The 25,265-nt window shown below is 50.8% G+C and overlaps 1 protein-coding gene across 4 annotated transcripts in view; it reads left to right on the top strand.

Moving 5' to 3' along the window:
* The window catches only part of NOS1 (nitric oxide synthase 1), a 159,323-nt gene that overhangs the window by 10,223 nt on the left and 123,835 nt on the right, over window positions 1–25,265 (top strand). Inside the window, exon 1 of one of the 4 annotated variants that reach the window (XM_049865540.1) lies at window positions 24,294–24,363. The exons of 1 other annotated variant lie outside the window; for it this stretch is intronic. The gene's annotated coding sequence lies outside the window, so the exon portion shown is untranslated. Of the gene's footprint in view, window positions 1–24,293; window positions 24,364–24,542; window positions 24,579–24,635; window positions 24,752–25,265 lie in introns of those variants that run through there. 2 more of the 4 variants (XM_049865542.1, XM_049865539.1) reach the window with 2 other exon arrangements.

Here is a 25,265-nt window from a genome sequence, read left to right as displayed (position 1 = left end):
CTGATTAATGGGGCCAGGAAGTCAGCCTCCTGGCTGGACTGGGGAACCTTGAAAATGAACCATAATTTGATTATGCGATATCCTCACCCAGAGCAGACTGCCCTCAGCCAGTGGGAGACGAAGTTCTTAGCCCGTCTGGTTTGGCCTCATTGGAGACTTGAAAGCCACTTGAGAGCAGTAGCCAGCACCGTCTACTTGGGTTAAAATCAGGAGCAAACGGCCTGGAGCCCCCAGGCGTAGCAAAGCACCGAAGCATAACCAGGAGGCAAAGGAGATGGCGTGTCCCCACCCTGACCCCAATGAGTCCATGGTTACAAAGAGCGCTTGTCCTCTTGCTGAAGAGTGTTCCTAAAACTCATGGGGACATGGATTCACCTGGGAGCCTGTCATGTACCAGGCCTAATTCTGCATGGCCTGTGACAATTCTCAACTTCTACAAAACCCTGAAGCAATGCATGTGCTCTGTGACCTTGGGAGAATTACTTAACCTCTCTGAGCTTCAAAAATGGGCTTCATGTCAGCACCTCACAGAGTTATCATAAGGACTTGTAAAGAACACATTTATCACAGTACCTGGTGCATGATATAAATCCTGCAAAAGCTGGACAATGAGTAAGGGAGACCGAAGAAGAATTGATGCCTTTGAATTATGGTGTTAGCAAAGAATATTGAATGGACTGCCAGAAGAACAAACAAATCTGTCTTGGAGGAAGTACAGCCAGAGTGCTCCTTAGAAGCAAGGATGGTGAGACTTTGTCTCACCTACTTTGGACATGTTATCAGCAGGGACCAGTCCCCAGTGAAGGACATCATGATTGGTAAAGAAGAGGATCAGCAAAAAAGAGGAAGACCCTGAATGAGATGGATTGACACAGCGGCTGCAATAGTGGGCTCAAACACAGCAACAATTGTGAGGATGGCACAGGACCAGGCACTATTTCGTTCTGTCGTACACAGGGTTGCTGTGAGTTGGAACCCACTTGATGGCACCTAACAACGTCAACATGGTAGCTCCTTCCGGATGTGGACAGAGCTCATCCCCAGGAGGCATGGGCACTTGGGTACCGGCCACATCTGCTTCCCCATCCCACATCTGCCAGAATCTGGTTGTAGGGCCCTGAGCAAGCCACACAACCCCTCTAAGCCCCAGTCTCCTGCCCCGTAAAACAGCAGTGATGCTCAGTCCAACCTCGCAGGGTACCATAAGAATGAAAATGCAGGGTGTGCCAAGCACCTGGCACCTAGTAGGTGCTTAGGAAATAGTCACTCTTCTTGCTGTGTGGGACATGCCAAGCAGAGATGGCCGCAGTCGTGTTTGGGTTCCTCGGCCCTGGCACGGACTTGGCCCTTAGTTATGTTTAGTTAATCAATTAGCAGATCAAGGGAGAAGGCAGCTTCCGAACAGGGTGAAGACTTGGAAGATAAGAGTTCAGGAGTTTGACCCGGGAAGATCCTCACATCTGAGTAGAGGAGACGTGAAGTGGGTCTTAGTGTTATTTCTAAAGGAAGCTTTGGCCAAATGAGACAGCGACCTTCACTCCCTGCCAGCGGCAGGGTGTGTTTTAACCACAGCACACAGCTGAAAGGCAGAGTGTCTCCAACCCCTGAGAAGCACCAGCTATGGGACTGGTTAAGAGCAGCGCTTGCCCTTTCACTGAAGAGCCTGCCTTGAGCCAGGCTTAATCCTGCATGATCTGCGGTAATTCTCAACCTCTAGAAAACCCTGAAGCAATTCACTTGCTCAGGGACCTTAGGAGAAATGCTTAACCTCTCTGAGCTTCAAAAATGGGGTGTATGTCAGCACCTCACAGAGTTATCATAAAGACTTGAAGGCAACGTGTTTACCACAGTGCCTGGGGCATGATGTAAATCCTCAGTTAATGGCAACTCCTGTTGTTATCGGGGTTCCTGAGTGGTGCAAATGGTTGACACCCTCGACTGCTAAACAAAAAGTTGGAAGTTTGAGTCTACCCAGAGGTGCCTCGGAAGAAACGGCTGGTAGTCTACCAAAAAATCAGCCACTGGCAACCCTGTGGAGCACCGTTCTACTCTGACACACATAAGGTCACTGTGAGTCGGAATCGACTTGACAGCCCCTGGGTTTTCCTATTGTTATTAACAGCTGTGCTTCCCTGGAGTGATTCTGTAACTCTGAAGGACCCTCTGGGCTCCCAAAGAGTAAAGCTGGTTGTATTTTCTTGGAAAATGATCAAGCAGGGGAAGAGCGAAACACAGACAGGCAGCTCCCATGGGGGAGAGGAGCTGGGTCATTCTGAGGGCTTCAGGTGGACTGGGAGAGCTGAAGGTGACCTTCTCCCTCATCACCTCTGAATGTCCTCTTTCTATGCCTCCTACTCCTGCTCATAGCAGTTGTGGCATGTCCCTTTCTGCCTGGCATAGGGGGACATAGAGGCCCTCCGTCATAGCCCAGCACCTACCTGTTCCCTAAGACGAGGTGCTGAGGGCAGAGCAGGACATCCAGAAAGATGGGTGGTCTGGGGCAGCCGTGGCTGCTGCAGGTCTCATGCCCTGGGGCACAGATCACGTATGGGCTTATGTGTCTGTGGCAGGAGAGACCCCGAACCCTTGGCAGCCCAGCCTCCCAGGACCAGTGGCAAATCTCGGCCCAGCGTTGCCGGAAGAGGCTTCTCATCTGCTGGGAGGGGTTGCCTGCTGTGTTTGTGCTGCAGATGGTCAGATATTAAATTCTGCTCGGCCTCCCATCTGGTGGCTGCTCTGGCTGGCCGGGAAAATTCCCCACGGGCCAGCTCTGGGCTCTGGACAAGCTGCTGTGCCCCAGCCCGACCCTCCAGTGACCCTCAGAAAGCGGCTGTGTTCTGCTCATCGGGAAGCCCTCCCCCAACTCTGGCTGAGGGCTCCCTGCCCAATGCAGCCTCCTCCATGCTCATCTCTCCAAGTCTTCTACCCCAGGGCAGGACTAACAGCACACCATTTGGCAGCCGATAACCAGGGATTGGGTCCTGGCTCCATTTGGGCACGTGCCAGAACCTCTCTGAGTCTCAGTTTGCTCCTCTGTGGTTCCTACATCTCAGGGCCATCGCGAGGCTAAAATGGAAGGAGATAACTCGTGTAGGGAGTCCTGGGGTGATGCAAACAGTTAGTGCACTCAGCTGCGAGCTGAAAAGTTGGAGGGTCAGATCCACCCAGAGGTGCCTCAGAAGAAAGGCTGGTGATCTATTTCTGAAAAACCAGCCACTGAAAACCCTATGGGGCACAATTCTACTATGACATATACGGGGTTGGAGTCGAGCCGACAGCAGCTTTTTGTTTTTGTTTGTAATGCGTGTAGATCAGAACCTTTCAACTTCAACACTGTTGACATTTGGGGGCAGATTAATTCTTTGTTGTGGGGAGGGGGGTTGTCCTATGCATTGTAGGATGTTTAGTAGCGTCTGTGGTCTCCACCCGCTAGATGCCAGTAGCAACCCCCCCACCACTATAACAACCCAAAATGTCTCTAAACATGGACCAATGTCCCCTTGGGGTTAGAATCACCCCTGCTGGGAATCACTGGTGTTCAGTGTTTCCTGGTGCCTTTGGCACGTGGTGAGCATATGATAGATGGAGGCTCCTTCCGGTGGACAACCGTGTCCTGAGTTACAGGATGTAGTGCTGCTGTGGGGTGCTTAGAACGTTGCCGGGCACACAGTAAGTGCTCAACAACTGTCAGTTATTTTTGTCGTCTTGCCAAAGGACCTCTCTGACTCCCCCTAGCCTGGAGAGGCAAGGTTTTGAAATCTGTGGTTCAACATTCATTCATCAAACATGTTACGGAGGTCAACAACAACAACAAAATAAATAACACCATATATGGAGGGCTACCAGAAGCCTGGGATGGGTAAAAATATGGGCCCACTTCTTAATTAGGTAAGGGAATCGATAAGGGTAGTGGTACAAACACACGCTGATAATCATTGTCACTGTCGTCATAAATTTTGACTACTGCTATTCTTGATATTATTATAATTGATATCATTTCTTGCCACCATCCATCTGTCAGTTTTGTCTCTGGTGGCTTGGGTGTTCCTATGATGCTACAAGCTGTACCACCAGTATTTCAAATACCAGCAGAGTCACCCATGGTGGACAAGTTTCAGCAGAGCTTTCAGACTAAGACTAGGAAGAAAGGCCTGGCAATCTACTTCCAAATTTTGCCAGTGAAAACCCTAGGGATCCCAGCAGAATATTGCCTGATATAGTGCTAGAAGATGACCCCCCTAGGTTGAAAGGCAGTCAAGATACACAGTGGCCGCAACAATGGACTCGAGCATACCAACGTTCGGGAAGATGGTGCAGGACGGGGCAACATGTTGTTCTGTTGCCTTGAGTCAGAGATGACTAGATGGCAGCTAAAAGCAATGATCATTTCTTGACCACTTAATTCTGTGACAGGCAGTATTCTAAGGACTTTAAACATAGTAATTCACGTAATCACCCTGACCACCTTAAAAGGTGCCCCTCTGGTTATTTCTGTTGTACCAACAAAGAGACTGGGGTACTTCAGTGACTTGCCCACAGGCACCCTGAAATATGATGGAGGGCCTTCCCCAGGATCACTGGAACTCAGCAGGGGGAAGGGTAATTCCAGAGTGCGAAGCTGGCTGATCAGCAAAAGAGGGGGTGATGTTTGAGCTGAATCTTGAGGGATTAGTAGGGTTTCTTTTGAGGAAAGAGGGCTGGAAATGGGAGGTCCAGCAGAGGCTACTGTCTGAGCAAGGCCCTGGGGCTGGCAAAGTTTCAGCATTCATTTCACAGGGCAGCCTGCATTCTGGGGGAGAAGTGCAGGAATGTAAACAGCCAATAACCCTCTCTCTCTGCCTTCTCTCTTGTTCTGCTAACCGGCAGTAGCCAGCTGGGCTCCTGAAGTCCCTCCCAGGCCTCCTCAACCTCCTCATTCCCAGATCGGCTTCCCAGGAATGTTATGATCCTGCTCAGGGGATGTCTACCATGTCAGGGTGGATACCTGTCCTGTTGTATTCATTCCCTAGAGCAGCTGTAAAGATGTACCACAAACTGAGTGGCTTATAAGAACAGAAATTTATCATCTCACAGTTCTGGAGGCTGGGAGTCTGAGATCAGGGTATTGGCCTTGTCGATTCCTTCTGAGGCTCTGGGGGAGACTGTTCCAGACCTCTCCCCTAGCTTCTGGTGACAGCCAGCAATCCTTGGCATTCTTTGCCTTGTGGATCTCTCCAGTCTCTGTCTCCATCTTCACACGGCCGTCTTCCCTCTGCGTGTCTGTCTCTTGTCTATTCACCTGTTTTACAAGGACACAGCTCCTGTAGGAGTAACTCACCTGATGGTATCGGTCAGTCATTCTGGTTGGTTGGAGTGTAGGGTGTGCAGTAGGGAAGGGGAGAGGTGAGTCTGGAGGGATGGTCAGGGGACAGGAGGCAGATACACCCTAGCTCATTCTATCTTGTGGGAAATGGAGGGCTGCTGATGGGCAGAAAGTAAGAGGGTGACAGGATTGTGTTTGTGTTTTAGAAAGATCACTCTGACTGCTGTGTTGAGAATGGACTGGATGGTGGCTGGAAGCTGACGTGGATGTGGAATTGTGTCTTTTTGTTCACGAATTATCTTCAATAGTTATCACAGTAAATGAATGGGAGGAAGAATGGCTCAGTAGAAGGGAGGAAGGAAGGAAAGAAACAAGGAAGGAAGGAAGCAAGGGAAGAAGAGAGAGGGGGAGGGAGAAAGGAAGGGATGGAGGAAAGAAGGAAGGGAGGGAGAGAAAAGGAAAAAGGAGGGAGGGAAGGAAATAACGGAAAGAAGGAGGAAGAAAAGAAGGAAGGGAGGGAGGAAGGAAGGAAGGACAAAGTGGAGGGAGAGAGAAAGGAAGGAGGGAAAAAGGGAGGAAGAGAAGAAGGAAGGGAAGGAGGGAGGAAGGACAGGCAGTGTCTGGCAGTAGTAGCTGCTCAGTTAAATGGGACCGTGTATTATTGGCTGGGGAGTCAGTGATGGCTTCCCTTGAAGAGAAGTCTGGAGCTGCGTCTTAAAGGCTTGGGGGAATTCTAGTAGGCAGAGAAGAGGGAACGAGATGCCAGGTCAGTTACTTAGACCTTGTTAGCACAAGCTTGTCTTCTCATTGGGGCCCTCATACACTGCACCAGCTTCCTACATGTGTCCCCTTTAGAGAGGGATTTAGATGTAGCAGAGCCAAAACACGGGGCTCGGGTGACAATTGAGTCACTCTCCCACACCCTGAAACACCGTGCCAATGGCTCTGGGGCTGTTTGTCCTTTTATTCATCCATTCTTTTATCCGACACTGTTTTCTGTGCGCCTGTTCAGCCCTGAGGATTCAGCAAACAGGATATACACAGCCCTGGAGTGCAGAGCCAGCTCACTCTCAATCACAGTTTATCTTTCCTTTTTTTTTGTTTGTTTTTCTCACTTGTCGACAAACTTGAAATGTTTACATCACCAAGGGGAGGAAAAAAAAAAGAACCATGACTTATGGTTCACGGCTTATGTAGCTAAGCCAATGAACGTGCGTTGATTCAGTAACAATTCCAAAATGATTACATATTTTCCCTCTTGGGCACTGTCCGCCAGGAAGGGGGCACGTGTCCCCTCCACCACTGCCCAAGGGTTTCATACTGGTGGCCCAGCCGTCATATGCACCGTGCACAAGTTATTTATTTGGCCCACAGAGCACTTGCTAAATGTAATTAGCTGCCAGCATTTAAACATCAAGGAATCCACAGAAAATCTGAACTGGGGGCTTCTCTTAAGAAGCCAGAAGACCTAGCGACACCGGACTTGCACTCTGCATAGCAACAGTTGGCTGGAGCCGTGTAGCGTCCTCCCCTTTAAACAGAACGTGTGCTCTCTGGCTCTCCAAGGTCCCTGTGTGAGCCCTTCTCTGCTTCATTAACTGGCTAACTCCTGCAGGCATTGGAGTTCGCTGCTCTGGGACTAGAGGCCATTGGGAGAAAATGTCAGCCTTGCTAGGGACCTCTTCCTAGCCAAGCTGCCTCCCCAGCCTGTCCAGAAACCCTCCCTGCTGCAACAGCCCCTCTAAAACCCCCTGGAGCAAAGAATCTTGGGGCCCAGGGAAGGAGATAAGTAGCTTCATCCAAAGGCAGGTGAGCCCAGCCTTGCCTTTCCACATTCTATTTTCAAACCCCACCATATTAGGAGAAGGCACTTGAGGGGATAAAAGGCAGAGATTCAAGCGGTTTTCATTGCAGCAAAGATAAGTGAGTGTTTTACCCATCGCGGCAGGAAGGCGGTTTGAGCATCAACAGCGTTACCTTCATTCAGCCTGTGAATAGCTTGATTCTCAGGCTTCTCTGAGCTCAGAGGGCCTCTTCAATGGGGACATGAGAGCAAAGCAAGGGATAGATGGTCCTTTGGCTTGCTGTCAGGTTTTGGGGGGCTTTTAAATCCCTTTTGGATGATTCATGTCCCACCTACTTCCAACGAATGGGTGGAAGTGAGGAAGAAATGATTCATATTCTGATTCAGAGACTGTTCATTGAGTACCGACTAGTCACTTTAAATGCCGTCTATAAGACAAAACACCCAAAGTACATCACCAGCCCAGACCTCTTTGGAATCCTTCTACCTAACTTTTCTCTTGACATCGTAAACATATGCGTTCAAAACTCAAGACTTTACTCCCATTAAAAAAAAAAAAAAACTCTTATTTTCTCCAACTAGTAAACATCAACTTGATCTCTGTAGTTGCTCAACCTGAAACTTAGACATTATTCTTGACATTTTTCTCCCTCATCCACAACGGCCAATCCCAAGGAGCTGGTTCTTTCTCCTAACTGATCTGCCACGTGTTAGTTAAGGTAGCGTTAGCTGTTATAGCATCCATGGAAGCAGCGGTCAAGAAATCAAACGATGTAGAAAGACCAGGCTTAATGGTCTGACTGAGACTAGAAGGACCCCAGAGGTCATGGTCCCCAGACCGTCTGTTAGCCCAAGACTGGAACCATTCCCGAAGCCAACTCTTCAGACAGGGATTGGAAAGATAGAAAATGATACTGGTGAGGAGTGAGCTTCTTGGCTCAAGTAGACACAAGAGACTATGGGCAGCTCCTGTCTGGAGGCGAGATGAGAAGGCAGAGGGGGTCAGAAGCTGGCTGAACGGACACGGGGAATACAGGGTAGAGAGAAGGAGTGTGCTGTCTCATTAGGGGGAGAGCAACTAGGAGTACGTAGCAAGGTGTATATAAATTTTTGTATGAGAGACTGACTTGATTGGTTAAATTTCACTTAAAGCACAAAAAAAAAAATAAAAATAAAAAATCAAACGATGAATGGCATTGGGCAAATCAACTGCAAAAAGACCTCTGTAAAGTTTTAAAAACCAAAGATGTTCATTCTGAGGACTAAGGTGTACCTGACCTGAGCTACAGGCTTTTCAGTTGCCTCACATGCATGTAAAAGTTGGATAATGGAAAAGGAAGACAGAAGAAATAGTGCATTCCAACTGTCGTATCGGCAAAGAATATTGAACACACTGTGGACTTGCAGAAGAGCAAACAAATCAGTCTTAGAAGAAATACAACTAGAATATTTCTTAGACCTGAGGATGGCAAGACTTCAGCTCACTTACTTCGGACACATCATCAGGAAAGACCAGTCACTAGGAAAGGACATCATGGTTGGTAAATAGAGGGTCAGCAACAGTGAGGAAAATCCTCAATGAGTTGGACTGACAGAATAATTGCGACAGTGGACTCAAACATACGAATGATCATGAAGATGGCACAGGACCAGGCAATGTTTCATTCTGTTATACATAAGGTCACCAAGTCAGAGCAACTCAACAACAACCAACAGCTGCTATAACAGGTAGATCCTGCAATGTTAGGATTTTTTCTTCAGTCAACTAAAGTCTAATTCAGGTTCAGGTGGTAACTCAGGGACCCAGGGAGCTCCATCTTACAACTCCACCACCCCCTAGGGCCTTTCCTTCCAACCAGTGGACAGGAGAAGAAAAATGGAAGACATACCTGTTCTTAACTGCTTCAGCCCAGAAGTGACATCATCACTTCTGTTTCCATTCCATTGGTGAGAACTAGTCACATGATTCCATCCAGATGCAGAGGACACTGGGAAATGTAGTCTCTGACTGGGCAGCTGCTTCCTGGCAGAATCTGTGAATCTCTGGTGGACAGCTGGCCATGTCTGCCCCATCTCATTTCTCCCCTCCTTCGCTGCCACTGTCCTAGTCTGAGCCACCATTACCTCTCACTTGGACAACTGCAGTAGTCTCCTTCTGGTCTCCCTGACTCCTTGCTGATCCCTCCTCTAATTGGTTCTTCACACAGCAGCCAGAGTGGTGTTTTAAACCATAAATCATATCATGCCACTCCTTGCCCTCAGAATAAAGTCTAGATGCCTCACTGAGGCGTGCAAGGCCCTGAATGGCCTGGTCCTTCCTGCCTTTTCCACCTTGTCTTCTACTTCTCCCATCACTTGCAGCTCATCCAAAAACCCCCTCAGCACCTGACATGCCTGTTGTCTATGCTTGGGTCACCTTTCCTACCTGGCTGACTTGCCTTCTCCTCCAAGTCTCAGCTCAGATAGGACTTCCCAATCCCAGGGGGACTAATGAATCCTGAGATTGCAGAATCTACCTGTTAGTTGCTATCGAGTTACCTCAGTGAGCACTTGGGTGTTTATCTATGTGACTCCTTGTTAATGTTCATCTCCCCCTGTAGACTGTAAACTCCACAAGGGTAAGAGCAGTCTCTATTCTCTTGACTGCTGTGTTCCCAGGACCTAGCACATTGCCAGGCACAAAGCAATACCACCAGTACCGCCACTGGCCACCCCACGTGTGTCAGAGTAGAACTGGGCTCCATAGGGCTTTCAATGGCTGTGACCCTTCAGAAGTAGATTACCAGGCCTTTCTTCCAAGGTACCTCTGGGTAGACCCAAACCTCTAACCTTTCAGTTAGCAGCAGTGTGTTAACTGTTGGCACCACTCAGCATAGCAGGGGCTCAATGCATAGTGAAGGAATGAAGGAACACATGACACAATATCACAGACTCCCCACCACAGCCAATGCAGCAGGCTCTCGTATCATTCTCATTTTACAGATGAGAAGATGAGGCTCAGTGATAGGAAGTAGTTTTTCCCAAGATGGCACAGAACGGACGTGCTGGGCCCTAGCCCTGTGGACTATAGGTCCGAGCTCTTTCTGCCTGGGCTTCTTCTCAACACTCCAATTTGGGGGTACTTTGAGAGGCTTTTCTTTGTCTTCTCGCGGTCCTTCCATCCCTGTACTATCCCCCTGGGAGCCTAGGAGGCTCACCACTGCTTCCCAGCAACTCTGGGTCCTGAGCAAGCAGAGAAATCCACTATACCAGTCAGGGCGATGGAGGGAAGTGGATGTGTGCCCACACTCTGTAACTGAGGAGAGATTAAAGAAGAGGGGCAGGGGCAGAGCACCAGCAAGGACAGCATAGGACCACCTGGAGCCTAGGAGCCATGGGGAGCCTCACGGAGTGAACCTGGAGTGAGCTAGGTGGAGAGGGCTGGCAGATAGGAGTGAGGCCTTCAGCGGAGGAACACAGCCACTGCTCCCGCCAGCCTGCAGGGAGGGGTGTTCATTGTAGCTGCCATCAAGTCAGCTCCTGACTCACGGTGACCTCATGAACAACAGGACAAAACGCTACCTAGCTTTGCTCCATCCCTGTGTTCGGTTGCAGATCAGACTACTGGGACCCATGGGGTTTTCATTGGAAGTAGACCATTGTGTCACGTGGGATGTTTAGAAGTAGATTGCCAGGCCTTTTCTCCTAGTTTGTCTTAGTCTGGAAGGTCTGCTGAAACCTGTTCAGCATCATAACAACACACAAACCCCCGCTGACAGGTAGACTGTGACACATCAGAGGTACTGGCTGAGAATCGAGCCCAGGTCTACCGCATGGAAGATGAGAATTCTACCAGTGAACCACCACTGGCCCACTAGGAGAAAATAAACACCCAACCTCACTGTCCTCCCCCACCCCTCGCCCCACTGCCCTGCCAATGCTGCCCATTGCCTGAATCCAGTGGGAGCCGAGGCCAGGGAGCCTGCTGATCCTGTCAGCCTCCAAGGACACCAAGTAGGGTGCAGAAGGGGAAGCTAGTGGACTGGAGGGACAAACGGACACTAGCTCGCCCATACCCCTTCCAGGCTGAAAGATGAGAGGTGACCACATCCATTAGGACGTCTTTGGTTTCAAGAGTCCTAAACTGACTCTGGCCAAACTCCAGCAAGTGCATTCCAGGGATTCGGGGCAGCTTTCAGATTAGAAGGAAGAGCTGAACAGCTGAGCCTCAGCAGCAGGCATCAGGACCCCCAAGACTGCACGTGAATGAGAAAGGGGACTCCCTAAATAAAACTGGGGTTCGGTGGCCCAAAGAAGGGATGTGAATGCTGGGGCCACCAGGCAAGAAATGGTCTTGCTAGACTTACTCCTGTCACCAAAAAAAAATGAAACCGAATCAGCTGCAAAGCTAATCCTTCAACCAGCCTCTGAGAGCCCATCCACTGGTCCTCTAGAATCATCTGTGGGCTGGAGGAAGAAATGAAGCAGGGACTGCTAAAGAATTTGGGCCTTATCCAGAGGGCACTGGAGACCTTGAAGTGCCTCTGGCTTGGGAAGTGCCAGGGTCAGATTTTCACTTTGGAAAAGTCACACTGAGCTGGGTATGCAGACTTGGTCACAGGGGGAGCAGGAAGCCTGTTGGGATGGTAGGGTGCTCCAGGAGAGGAATGATGGCAGCTTAGACAGCAGAGTGCTTGTCAGAAGGGAAATGGGGTTAAAACCAGTTGACTTTGAGTCAGTTTCAACTCTTGGCGACCCCATGTGTGTCAGAGTAGAACTACGCTCCGTGGGGTTTTCAGTGGCTGGTGTTTTCAGAAGTAGATGGCCAGGCCTTTCTTCCGAGGCACCTCTGGGTAGACGTCAACCTCTAACCTTTCAGTTATCCAAGTGCTTTAATGAATTTGCACCACCCAGGAACTCCAAGATGGAGTTGTTGGGTACCCTCAAGTTGATTCCAACTCAGTGACCTCATGTGACAGAGTAGAACTGTTCCGTAGGGTTTTTTTGGCTGTAATCTTTATAAAAGTAGGCCATCAGGTGGGTTCCAACTGTTGACTTTTCCATTAGCAGCCAAGCGCTTAACTGTTGTGCCACCAGGGACTCCAAGAAGGGGTTATAGTAGAGCAATTTGAGGGGTAAGGGCATGATCAGAGTTGATCAAGTTACTAAATACAGGTCAGAGCCCCACTGATGGGCCTGGGTCCGGGGCTGCAGCCCTGGGGGTGGGAGAACCCCTGTTGATACCAGCACCAGCATCGCCATTTGAGGGCCCCCTTGTCACATGCTGTGGGGATCCCTAACCCACCACAGCTATTGACTCCATGACCTCAGACACCCTAGGGGTCCAAGCCAATCCCACGAGCCAGTATGAAGACCCCTTTACCTGCCTGCCGGGTTGACGGAAACCCAGTCACTGACCCCAGGAAGCTTCCGTTTTGTTGGCACAGGAGGAGAAAAACCATTGCCGTTGAGTTGATTCCGACTCATAGCCACCCTGTAGGACAGAGTAGAACGGCCGCACAGGGTTTCCTAGGCTGTAATCTTTACGGGAGCAGACTGCCACATCTTTCTTACACCCGGCAGCTGGTGGGTTTGAACTACGGACCTTTCCATTAGCAGCTGAGCGCGTAAGTACCGCGCCACCAGGGCTCCTTACAGGAAGATGGGTAGAGGAATAAGCTTTCCCCAAGGAGGGGCAGACCATCACCCAGAAAATACCCACATCTATACCCCTACACACAGCAATTCCAGGGAGGGGCAGCCCAGGACTAAACTGTGGCTCCAGAAAGGTGGCTTTCACCAGCCAAAACCTGAGCTGTACAGCCCTTAGGCAAGGGGTTAATTCCACCATGGGCAAAACTCTAAGCTCCTGAGTTTCCTGAATGTGCCAGCATTCCAAGTCTTGGCATGTTTCTGGAATGATCTTTCCCTTCTCCTCCATGTCTACCTTCTCTGGGTCAACTCCAAGTAGTCCTTCAGACCCCAACTCAGAAATTCCACCCACAGGGGTAGGAATTTCTTTGCCCTGGGCTGGGTAAGTGGGTCTCCTCTGAGCTCCCACACCCCTTCCTCCATCATTGCCCTTAACATGCTGCATTGGCCTTGCGTGACCTTGACCAAGTTGCTGAGACTTCCCTGAGCTCAGTCTCCACCCCTGAAAAATAGGGTTACAATAGCAGCCGCCTGACCAGTTCTGACCCCTATAAGGCACTTAGCATGATGCTTAGAATGGAGTAAACTCACAGCAAGTACAGTTAAACCTGAGAAAACCGGAACCTGTGTGAGGCCGAAACCTGTCAGAGAAGCAAAACTCAAATATTCTCCGCTAAAACAGGCGATAGAAAAGTGGTAAGATAGCACCCTGTCAAAAGTGGAAAGCTTTCAAAACCCAGAAAAAGAAGGCAGTCCTGTCAGGTTCCAGCTCTCACAGGCTTCACTATGTTAGCTATTGCTTGCTGAACCACTTCTCAGGTGGGAAACCCAGTACAGAATCTAACAGAGCCTTGCTTTTGCCAGTGCCTTGTGATTCCCTGAGGCCTCAGATGACCCATCATTGCTTACGGCAGCCCCCCACCAGTATTGACCAAATAGCAGGGCTGCCTTCCTCTGGGGGGTATTAATTGGCCCAAGAACTATGTGCTGTTGGGCCTTAAGGGATTTCTGAGTAAAGTCATTGATACCCTTCCCGTGACATCAACTCACAGGGGGGTTGTCGGTCCAGGAAGTACTTGAAGAAGTCTACACGGGTTTTTCTTCTTAATATTTAAGGTGCTACCCTCATCTGTTGTATTGTTGATTGGCTGCATAGTTAAAAGATTTTACTTCTCGTGTGTCTTAGTGCAGCCGTAATAAAAAATACAAGTAGGTGGCTTTAAAGAACAGAAATTTATGTCCTCACAGTTCTGGAGGCTAAAAGGTCAAATCGGGGTCTTGGCCATGTCGATTCTTCTGTGGGTGTCTCTCCTGATTTCTGGTGTCTGTCTGCAATCCTCAATGTTCCTCTGCTTGTAGGTGGCCCTTTTGCTGTCTGTCTTGCTTTGCTGCTTATAGACATGTCTGTGTTGTCACATGGCCTTTTCCCTGTGTGTCTCTGTCTGTTCTACTCAGAAGTGATTAGGTTTAGGACCCACTCTGCTCTGGTGTGAACTCATTAATATAACAAAAGAAACCCTTTATTTCCAAACAAGGTCATATTTACAGGTATAGGGGTTAGGACTTCCACATTTCTTTTTGGGGGGGACACCATTCAATCCATCACACTGTATTTAACAACCCTTTATTGAGCACCAGCTGTATGCACTTCCTCCAAGAGGCCTTCCCTGCCATACTGTCTAAAATTATCCCCAGCCTAGTCCTCCCTCCCTGTCTCCTCACCCTGATGTGTTTTTGTCATAGTATTCATCACACTTTGACATTATATTATTCATTTGTTTAATTGGGGGGTTTCACGTTATTTGTGTGTTCACTTGTATATGGTTGGCCTCTCCTACTAGAAAGTCAACTCCACAAAGGCAGGGATTTGGTCTTCTTTGCTCACTGCTGTAATCCCCAAGGCCTACAACATACTGTAGGTGCTCAGGAAATAAGTACCAGGTGAATAAATGCAAAGCAATAGAGGAGACATTTTGCAGAGAAAAGAACGTGAATGTTAAGACATGGATTCTGAATTCAAAATGCTTATCGTTGAGTGGTCAAGAAAAGCCTTGGGAAAAACAATTACAATTCTGGAAATAATTAGATGCATTCTAAGAGTGGGGCTTTGAAAAGCAGGATCCATTGAGAGGCAGAGGAAGGGAGGAGAAGTGGCCTCTTATACTGTCATTAAGTTATGGGCATCTTTGTTGAATGTCTGTCTCCTCTGATGGACTGCCTGGGTGTCCTGACAGCAGGGACCATATCTGTTTGGTTCATCACTGTAGACACAGGATAGAGTCCAGTTTGGGACATAGTAGAATTTTAGTAAATGTCTTAGTAGATCCCAGAAGTAAATCCTGAGACCAGGGTTGAAGTGCAAGTAATTGGTGCAGTAGATTACCCCAGGAAACACCAGTAGGAGAGTGGGGAAGTGAGACATGGATGGCAAGGAAGCAGTAAAGGGTATCTTATCAAGCAGGTTACCCCTGAGGGCAACTGGAGCTGGATCCTGTGGTGGGAACCCTGGGAGCCAGTGTAGAACACACACCTCAGAGTTACCCACTCAAGGGGGAAGGAAGTTGGCTCTTGGTACACTAACTCATATCACTCATTGGTTGATGATTGCTTCAAGAGGGGTGTGTTGAGACTGTGCCATTTTTTCAGTAAAAGAGTTGTAGGTTCTAGAAGCTGGAGGTTGGGTCAATGTGTACATGTACAGGAATGGTAGATGCCAAGGTGACATGGTAGGGGGTAGGTTGGAGACTGCTACAGTAAATATTTATTGAATTACTGAATGAATGATGGCTGTTGGTCGAGTGCCTAGTACATACCAGAGCTTCGAACTGGTTCTTCCCAGTTCAGCCATGGCCAAGGAAGCAACACCAGAACAGACCTAAATTTTTAACAGCTGGTTGAACCGGAACCATAACTGGAATGAGAAAAATTACAGGTGGAAGCTCTGCTAGAAGCTTCATCTTCCTCTTAGCAAATAAGGACAGGGTACACATTGCATAGCAACCGAATCTCTTGCCTGTCGGATTTCACGCAGAGTTGGAAACAGTGGTGCCCTCTTCAAAGATGGCGGCCGGCCACACCCCTTTGAATGACAGTCGCCGTCGTTCTCCTCAGTCCTGGCAATAATCCCGTCTCACACATCAGGCTCCTGAAAGGCCTCATTTTGCTTCTTCCAAGTCTCCCATTCCAGGGCTTCAACCCATAATTTTTCCCATTCCAGTTGTCATTCTGGATCATCCAAATTGTAAAAATCTGAGTCTGTTCTAGTTTCACTTCATCAGCCATGACTGAACCGGTTTGAACCGGTTCAAAGCCCTGCTACATACCAGGTGCCTGGATGCTGTTACTTCATGTGATTTGTATTTCTAACAAGTTCCCAGGAACCACATTTTGTTCTAGAGGTAGACACTGTCTTTATTACACAGGACCGTAAGCAGGCTCGCCCTGGGCTCTGGAGGGGACACTATTTCTATTTTCCAAAGCTATTGTCTATACAAATCTCCTTGAAAAGATAGTCTGGATAAAAGGCACCCAGTATCTCCGGAAACGCCAGAGACACATGGTCTCTCACAGGATGGAAGAGTGGGTGGATGGATGGGTTAGTGAGTGAGTAAATGAAAGGGTGGGCAGATGGGTAGCAGAATAAAAAATGGCAAGGCAGTGCTTTTCAAATTGTGCTCCTGGAAGTCCTAACTGCTCTAGGGGCTCCTGTGGGAGAACAGGGCAGGTGGGCATCTTGTCCTCTCCCTTGTGATTTCTGAATAGTTCCTCTTTCACCTGTTTTATATATTGGCTCTGCATACAATTTCATTTGGAAATTTTAAAAAAAGTTTCCCCAGTTAAACAAGTTTGAAAGTCATTGGCGTGTGGAGTGTGGAGACGTAATTCTCAAACTTGAAAGCGCACCAGGACTGCCTGGAGGCAGTAGAAACACAAATTCCCAGGCCCCACCCCCAGAGTGGTTGATTCAGGGGACCTAGAAATTTTGCAGCAAGTTCCCAGGTGATGCTGATGCTGCTGACCTCAAGACCCCACTTTGAGAACCGCTGGTGTAGAGTAGCTATCCTGATTGCCCCAGGCTGCTGAATTCAGCTATGGGGTGACTTCAGGTTTAGAAGAATTCGGTGGGTTGACATGATAGCTGCGACAATGGGCTCACACAGATCAATGATCGTGAAGATGGCGCAGGGACCGGTCAGCGTTTTGTTCTGTTGTACTTAGGGTCGCCATGAGTCGGAACCTAGTTGATGGCAACTAACAACAACACTGAGTAGCTGGTTAAGGCATGTTGGAGGATATCAGAAACGGATTCAGACATGGCTACTACCCCTCAAAGAGGCAAGAATCCCACACACACCAATAGATACTAACAAGAGGAGCTTGCATTTACTGAGCATATACTGTGTACCAAGGACTGGGCTGAAGGCTTCACATGCATTATCCCATTCAATCAGCACAATCCTATGAGGTAAAAAACCTATTGCCATTGACTCATTGCAAACTTACAGGACAGAGTAGAACTGCCCACAAGGCATAGTTCCATAGTCCCCCTATGAGGTAGGGGCTATCACTATCATTATCCCCAGTTTTGACAGATGTGAAAGTGGAGGCTCAGAAAGGGCGGTCAACTTGCCCAAGGTCACACAGCTAGGAAGTGGCAAAGCCCAGGACTGATTCCGACGCTTTTAATCACACCATCTCTTAGCACACTCCCCTCTCCCACACAATTAGAGAAGAGCATACGCCAGTTTGCTGGAGTGTCAGCCAGAATAAATCACATGCCACAACCTATGAAGCTGACAGAGCTCTGGGCTGTCAGGACAGGGAGAGGAATGTGGGTGTTCTCATTAAGACTTTAAAAGTCAGGGTGAGGCCGGCAGGATCCCTTTGCGGGGCTCAGGGCGGTATAGACTGCCAAGTGTCAGCACGCTAGCAGGCCGGGCTGTCACTGCTTGTGGACTTGTCTACCTCTCCCATTGGACTGTGCGCTCCATGATCCAGAAATCTTGCCTGGCGGTTTCAGTCACCCCAGCCCCTGGCACAGCTCCTGGCATATGGCCCACCGAGAGAAGGGGAAGATGATTACATGGAAGACAGAAGATGCTGTGGGTAGCTTCCAGACCAGTGGCTCTCAAGTTTGTTTTTCAAATGAAAGCTTAATGAGGGAGCCAGATACATAAGAGAGACTAAAAGCAGACCAACACTGGATGGACAGTAAGGGAGGGGGGCTAAGAGGCCCTTAGCACCCCTCTCCCTTGACCTGCAAGGTAATACCCAAGATGCTACCCAGAGCCCCAGGGCATCCTAGAACAGAGGAGGCAAGCCACTGCTCCACTCTGACTCCTTAATTTTACAAAAAGGGGAGGCGCCTTGTGCAAAGTCACATAGCTGATTGAGGACAGAGTCCAGTGAGACTTCAAGTTCCCTGACCCTGGTTTTCATAGCTTTCTGGAATGCCGGGCTTCGGTTTCACCTGCTCCTCTCTCCCTGGCTGCCTTTTCACCTCCCTGTTATCCTCCCCTGGGGACTAGTCTCAGCGTTTTCCTAATTCTTAGGACTAAGCCCAGCTGTGCCATCTTTTCTGTGTATGTCTGTGGTATGATGGGAAGGAGCAGAATTGTAAGGGATTTCTTCTTTGATGGGCATGTTGGGGGTAGGGGGCAGTTGTCATTATTGCTGAGAAACTGTTACTTAACTGCAAATGTCTGTTCAGGCTGGAAATGAGGACCCAACCCAGCTCACTGGGGTGGCCTTACCAACACAGAGTGGACACTGGCTACAAGGGTGTGTTTGCCAACTGGGGACCAGAAGACCACCTGCCTCAGTTTCCCCTGGACAGCTTGCTAAAAAACGAAGCCTCTTGGGGCCTACTCCAGACCTACAGACTCAAAATCTTTGGGGGTAGAGTCCAGGAACTCAGACGAATCTTCTCAGGAAATTCTTATGCGCCTGGCAGTTAGCGTATCACCGCTTTAGACTCTGATTAAGACCTTCCTTGTCATTCAAACGCCTGAAATTCATTTCCTCCTGTACCTGGGGCCAAGGTGGTTTAGTTTGGTGGTGCATTGCTTTGAAAATATTGGAATGAATGCTTTTCAATGGGGCATGCAGTACTCTTAGCCACAGACCCCACTACTCCCCAGTGTCTCACACCCAGCCAAATCCATCAGTTCCCTGTTAAGCAGTGCTCCCTTCCTGCAGACCCCACTGAGACTTAGGTTTAGAGGATCCCTGCAGTGTGGGTGCCATGAGTTGGGGGTAAGAGAAGAAGCGAGCCCTGCAGTGGGGCATGGGGGCAAACCAAGGACTAAATTGGGGGTATGAACACCAAACTTAGGGCTCCTCCAGGTTTTTCTGTTTGTCCCCCTGGGCGATTGCATCCCCTATCCCCCCTTTCACTCCCACCCTAACACTCCCACCCTTACTTCCTTTTCAATGCCTTCTCTTTAGATAGAAGCTGCAAGAGAGGGCTGGGAACTGGAAGATGCAGACAGTCCCCCAGGGATGCCCAACACTCTCACTTCACCTAAGTCAGATCCATGTAGTGGGGACCCAGGCCTCGGTGGTCCCAAGGCTGAGTAAACAGAAGCTGTAGACCTACCTGGCAGGTCTCAGGAGTAACTGGAAGGCTACAGTGAAGGTTTAGCACCATCTGTTGGTCATTCCAGGAACTGCTTGTCTGCCGGATACGCTGTGTAGAGCAAGGGGCACCTGCAAGCTTGACAGCCAGATTCTGAGACAAGAAGTTGCCTCCTTTTTGCCCATGAAAGCCCCCTAAGAGACTATCTGGCCCAGTTTCTCTTAACCTTTTCATATTCTCGGACCCCTTTAAGAAAGCAGCTGAAGACTATGATCTCTCCCCTACCCCAAAATAACACTCATACTCCCTTCTGCCTATCATTCCAGGGAGCTGGCCATCCTCGGGTTAAGATCCCGTGCTGAGATGCAGAGATGCCCAGGGACTTGCTCAAGCTCACACAGCACATTAGGGGCAGAGCCAGGTCTGGAAGCCTGGTGTTCTAGCCCCAAATCTAAAGTTCTTTCTTGTGCTCTGGGCTGGCTCTTTAAGCCTTAAAGGACCCCTCCCTCTCTCTCCCCTGCTGGAGTCATGTGTCCGTGGGGTGCTTAACTAGTGCACAGCCATCTCAGGAACTGAGGCACCCCCACCTCTCCTGGGGGTCTTCCCACCCCTCTGCGCCCTGTAAAAGTATGCCCCCAGGACCACTTTGGTGATCTTCTTCCTTTAGGGACCTGAGTCAGGACAAGAATCTAATTGTTCACTGACAGGCTGTATGCCTTTAGGTGCATTGCCCAACCTCCCTGGACCTTGGCCGCCCTGTCTGTAAAATACCAGGGCTGAGGACAGCCATCTCCAAAGGCCCATCCTCCCTGCCATCCTCCTCGCTCTCACTCTTCAAGGCTGACCATGGGTGCAATCCTTCATAAGCACGTCTGAGTGACTTCCTGGCTGAGCACCTAGGTCTTGCATAAAAAACAGAATTCTATTCCAGAATTAGAGACCCTGGGTGGCTTGGGGTTTGGAGGCTGCTTAAACAAGGGAGGGGATCTGTGTATGGGCAGGATCCGAGGGTGCAGAGTAGGTACCCCTGTGTCTCTGTATACCCCCTGTGCGCCTGCAACTCAGGCCAGAGAGGCAAACCAAGAGAACGGAGGAGGGTAGGGATGGTGAGGGATGGATAAGGGGTGGCTGGGAGGGTTCAGGACTCAATGCACAGGGTTTGGCATACAGTTGATACCTAATAAGGAAGAGTTATTGCATTATATAGCTGGCCCTGGCTTAGCCCTAAGCTCTTCATTGATTTATTCAATAAACATTTATTTGGGTTTGAGTTCAAGCAGAATCCCCTGGAGGGCTTGTTTAGAACATGGAGTACAGGTCCCCAACCTGAGGGTCTGATACAGCAGGTCTGGAGTGGGGCTGGAGAATGGGCATTTTTACAAGTTCCCAGGTGATGCTGAGCCTGGTGGTCCAGGGAATATGCTCAGAGCACTAGCTTACAGTGGTGAATGCAGTAGACCCATCCCTGCCCTCATGAAGCAGTTCACAGTCTAGCCTGGGAAGCAGACACGGAATGGGTGAATATTCCAACGTGTATGGATTGTTGTGTGAGGGAGGCAGGACCGACCCCATTTTACAGATGAGAATGCTGAGGTTCAGAGGCAGCATGACTGGCCCGAGATCACAGAATGGGGAAGTAGCCCAGGTCTGTCTGTTGGTAGGACACCTGCCAGCAGCCACACTCCGCCTGCTGTTTCTGCCCTGCTCCGCCACCTGCCCCTTCCCTGGAAAGCTGCCCCTCTTGATCCAGTGGCAGGGCACCAGCCCGAGTCTGAGCTGCAGGCCTGGCCAGCCATTCTCTGCCCATTCCCCCACCCAAGTCCTTCAAGTGTTTTCACTGCTGGGTGAATTCAGCAGATGCCTTTCGATCGCAGCCTATTAAATTAGCCCCTCTCTGCAGCCAAAAGAAGATAATTATGTTTTCATTAGCCCTGGATAATGTATTACCCCCTCGGTGCCGCCACATCGCGAGGTAAGCCTCCTCCCTGCCCCTCCCCCCAGGTTCTCCCAGAGCACTCTGCTCCCCTGGGTCCACCTCTGGCACAAGGGGGTGTCCACTGGTGAGGGTCCAGGGTGGTGGGGAGGGGAGCAAGGGGGCACCCGGGAATCCTAGCTCTGTACCCACCCACCATCCCTGCAGTCACTGAGGGGTGTGGGCCCAAGAGAAGATCCTAGAATAACTGTTATTGTGGTGATCATTTATTGAGAATTTGCTCTGTGCAGCTCCCTGGGCATGTCTCAGCTAGTTTAATCCTACAGCAGCCCAGGACAAGTGGCATTATCACAGACTCCTCCGGAACACCAGGGAACCTTCGTATCTCGTAGGAATCAGGTTAGAGGGATGCCCAGAGCAGTCTTGAAGTGGGGCAGACGACAAGGACACCCTAGGAGTTTTGGGCACTGTCCCTGTGCCGGCCCCAGGCTCATCACGTGGATATGAGTCTCTCTTTTTAGTTCCAGTGATCAGGGCCCTCTGGAGTCACTGCCCAGCACTAGCACGGTGGGGTCCCCACAGGCCAGGCACCACTCCCCAAAATTCCAGACACTCCCCTACAACCCTAAAACCTGGCTCAGCCATCCATCACTTTCTCCACCAGGCGGCGGTAGGGAGACAGGAAGACCCCCATTTTGGGGACCTTAGGACCCTTTACCACCAATTAACTAGGTGACCCAGAGTAAGTCGCTTTGCCTCTCTGGGCCTCTATTTTCTCATCTGTAAAATGGGGATAATCATAGGACCCGCCTCTCAGAATCGTTATGAGAATTCCATGAGCTATACCTATAAAATGCTTGACCCAGGACTGGAAAAAATGAGAAGTGCTCAAGCCAAGTTAGCCATCTTTACTTCTACTACTACAGCTAGTATTGTTACTGCCAAACAAACAAAAAGCCGGTTGCCGTTTTGTCAGTTCTGACTCACGGCTGCCCCATGTGTGTCAGGGTAGATTGTGCTCCAGGGTTTTCGATGGCTGATTTTTCAGACGTGGATCTCCAGGATTTCTTGGGAGGCACCTCTGGGTGGACTTGACCCTCCAATTCACCATTTGTGTACTAGTTCCCCTTAATCCTATAGAAACAACCACAGTAAGAAAAGGAGAATCTCTCTCTCTCTCTCTCCCCTCACCAGACCCCTCTTGGTGACTAACCTCCTCCTCTGAGCTTGGAGGCCCTGCCTTCCCAGATTTCTGCCTGAAGAGCAGCCACGTTAAGACGCTTTGTTCTCTGTTTCACCAGGACACCATGTGGGAAGGAGAGAATTGGGGAGGGGTGTGCCCCCAGTTCCAAACCCAGGCCGGTCCTGCCTGATGAGCGCACAGCCCAGCCCCTTGGCCCTGACCCCACCAGCCCCACGGAAGAGCAGCTTTCCTTCCCCTGGCTTTCTGATTTTCCCCAGTTGCCATGGTAATTGAGGGGAGCAACGTTCTGAGTCTGAGACCACTGAAGCCCGATGCTCAACTTCGATGGTTCAGGCAGGTGCCGCTGGGCCCAGGACAGAGGGGGCCAGGCTGGAAGGACTCAGCTCTGGCCTCACTTCCCTGGATGCCCCATCAAGCTTTGACGTCACCGTCATTGTCCTCTTCCTCTTTATTATTATGGGCTACCGTTTACTGAGCATTTACTACACGCCAAGAGCTTCGCTGACATCGTGTCGTTGTGTGCGTCCTCACAGCGGCCTCAGCCCCATGTTACCATTGAGGAAACTGAGGGTCCAGTAGGTTCTGGAACTTGCCTCTTGCACATGGCAGACAGGAGGTGGCCAAGTCCCGGAGCTGGCAGGAAATTTTGTACCTCTTCCTTCCAGCTTGCTGGAGACAACATAGACTTCCACGTACTCCCTCAGTTCCTCATTCCTTCCTGCCTTCCTTGAGTTCACCCCCACACCCCACTTCCTGCCCCCCAAACCACACTCCTTCCTCTCTCTGCTTGATGTGCAAGACGATCTGGAAAGCATCTATTAGTGACAAAGGGTGGTGGGTGGTGGCTTTCCTCTTTGCCTCTTCTCTGCACAACTCAGAGCCTTAGTGGGCTCCCTCCACTCGGTGGGCGAGGCTAGGGAGGAGGGAGGATGAAGGCTTTCAGAGCCAGGTGCTGGGTGTGTGTGTGTGTCTGTGTCTGCATCCTCCTCTCTTTCCCTGATCCCCCCCCCCCCCACCCAACGTCACCTCCCCGAGAGTGTCTGAGCAACAGCGACAGTGCAATGCAAAATCGTTTGCAATCTGCCCAGGAAAAGACAGCTTTTAAGATGAGTTTATATGGTTACCCATATGTTAGGGCCCCTAAGACAGGAACAGAAGCTTGGTTCTTGGTGATCTCCCTTCCCCCAGTCCAGCCCTTGGCCTCTCCCCACCTGCAGGTCTACCTGGCCACAGGTGTGTGTGTCCCCTCTGGCCCTTCTCCCTCCACAGCTGCCAAGCCTAAGCCCTGCTCTAGAGAGGACCAGAATGGGCAGTGTTTCCAGAACTGGCCATTTCTCTCTATCTGCCCACCCAAGCACAGGGCCAGATCCCAGGCTGTGACCTCCTGTTGATTTCTGGGGGCTTTCAGCCCTGCCCAGGGTAGGGGACTGTGCAGTCCACCTTTCCATTAAGCTCAACACTGAAGCTGGAAATAACCTTCCCTGCCTCTCAGGGGCCTTTTTTGCTCAGAGACCGGCCCTCCCGTGCGTGGCTACTACGTTCACCCCTCCAGGCTCCCAGAAATTGTCATTGTGTGTGTGTGTTTCCTGATAGAAGGAAAAAAAAAATGGAAATTAGGTTATATAAAAGATGTATGCTTTGGAGCCCAGAGCGGCTCTTTAATGAGGGTTGCGACGTCTCCCTCCCCACACCCATAAACCAGCCGGGTTGGACGTCACCGCTAATTCGTTTCAGCGATGATAGGATAAAGGAGGGACATTAAGGAATAAATTCCCCCTCACGACCCTCGCTGAGCTCACGGCTCAGTCCTTACATATTTATGCCGCGTTTCCAGCCACTGGGCGAGGAGCTACTTAGCGCTGCGGCTCCTCCGAGGGGTGGCCAGGCGGCGAGCCTCTACCGGGCAGACAGGGTGAGCCAGGGGCGCGCGCGCGGGGCGCCCAGCACTGCGCTGGGGAAGCCCGCAGCCTCTGTCCCGAACTTGGTTTTGCTGGGTCGGAGGGAGGGAGGGAGGGGAGGCAAGGGAAAAAGGGAGAGGTGGGGGCCAGGCGAGAGGGGGTGGGGAGGGATCTTAGAGGCACAAAGCGGAGGGGAAGGAGGAGGGACGAGCGCAGCTCCTACCCGGAGGTGAGTCGGTGCCACTGGCGCCCTCCAGCCGTGCGGGGCGGCGGGCTCGGAGCGGAGCGCAGCGGTCACGGGCGCCCGGGAGGAGGAGGAGGAGGCAGGCAGGCGAGCGGCCGGCGGGCGGGAGGGTGCGCAGCGCGGAGTGGCAGCTTCGGCGCTGCCCAGCTCGGCGGCAGGTGAGTTCTCAACCCGGCGTCCCGCGCCCCTTTGCTGCCCTCAAGGGCTTCTGGCTCCTGTGCGAACCCCGAGTGCGGGAGAGGCGCGGGGTAGGTTGCCCAACTTGGTTCCGGCGGCCTCGTTCTCCTCCCAGCAGGCAGCCGGGGCTGGGGGCTCTAGTCCCCGGGGTCCGTGCGCCCGTGGCGCCAACTTTGCGGGGACCTACGACCTGCCGCCACCGCGCGCTTAGCTCCGAGCTGCGCTCCTGAGGTAATGGCGGCCCCTTTGGCACCCTTCGCTACTCCCATCCGGCAGCCTGATGCTGGGGACGCCAGTCCCCGGGAACCATTGCACCTGCCCGACCTCAACTTTGAGCTCTCCGCTGTCCCCGGCTCTCCAGCCAGATCGGTGCTGCGAGCCCCTGGTAATGGCGGACTCCGGCAGGGCCAGCCACCTCGGTGGGGGGCCCGGGGCTCAGAGGGTTTGGATCCTGGAACGCTGCTCCTGCCTGGCTGTCAACTTTGCAGGGACCCT

This window comes from Elephas maximus, chromosome 22 (assembly GCF_024166365.1).
Source record: "Elephas maximus indicus isolate mEleMax1 chromosome 22, mEleMax1 primary haplotype, whole genome shotgun sequence".
Classification (NCBI taxonomy): Eukaryota; Metazoa; Chordata; class Mammalia; order Proboscidea; family Elephantidae; genus Elephas; species Elephas maximus.
The sequence above is the reverse complement of the archived record's forward strand: the minus strand, read 5'-3'. Positions and strand labels throughout refer to the sequence as shown.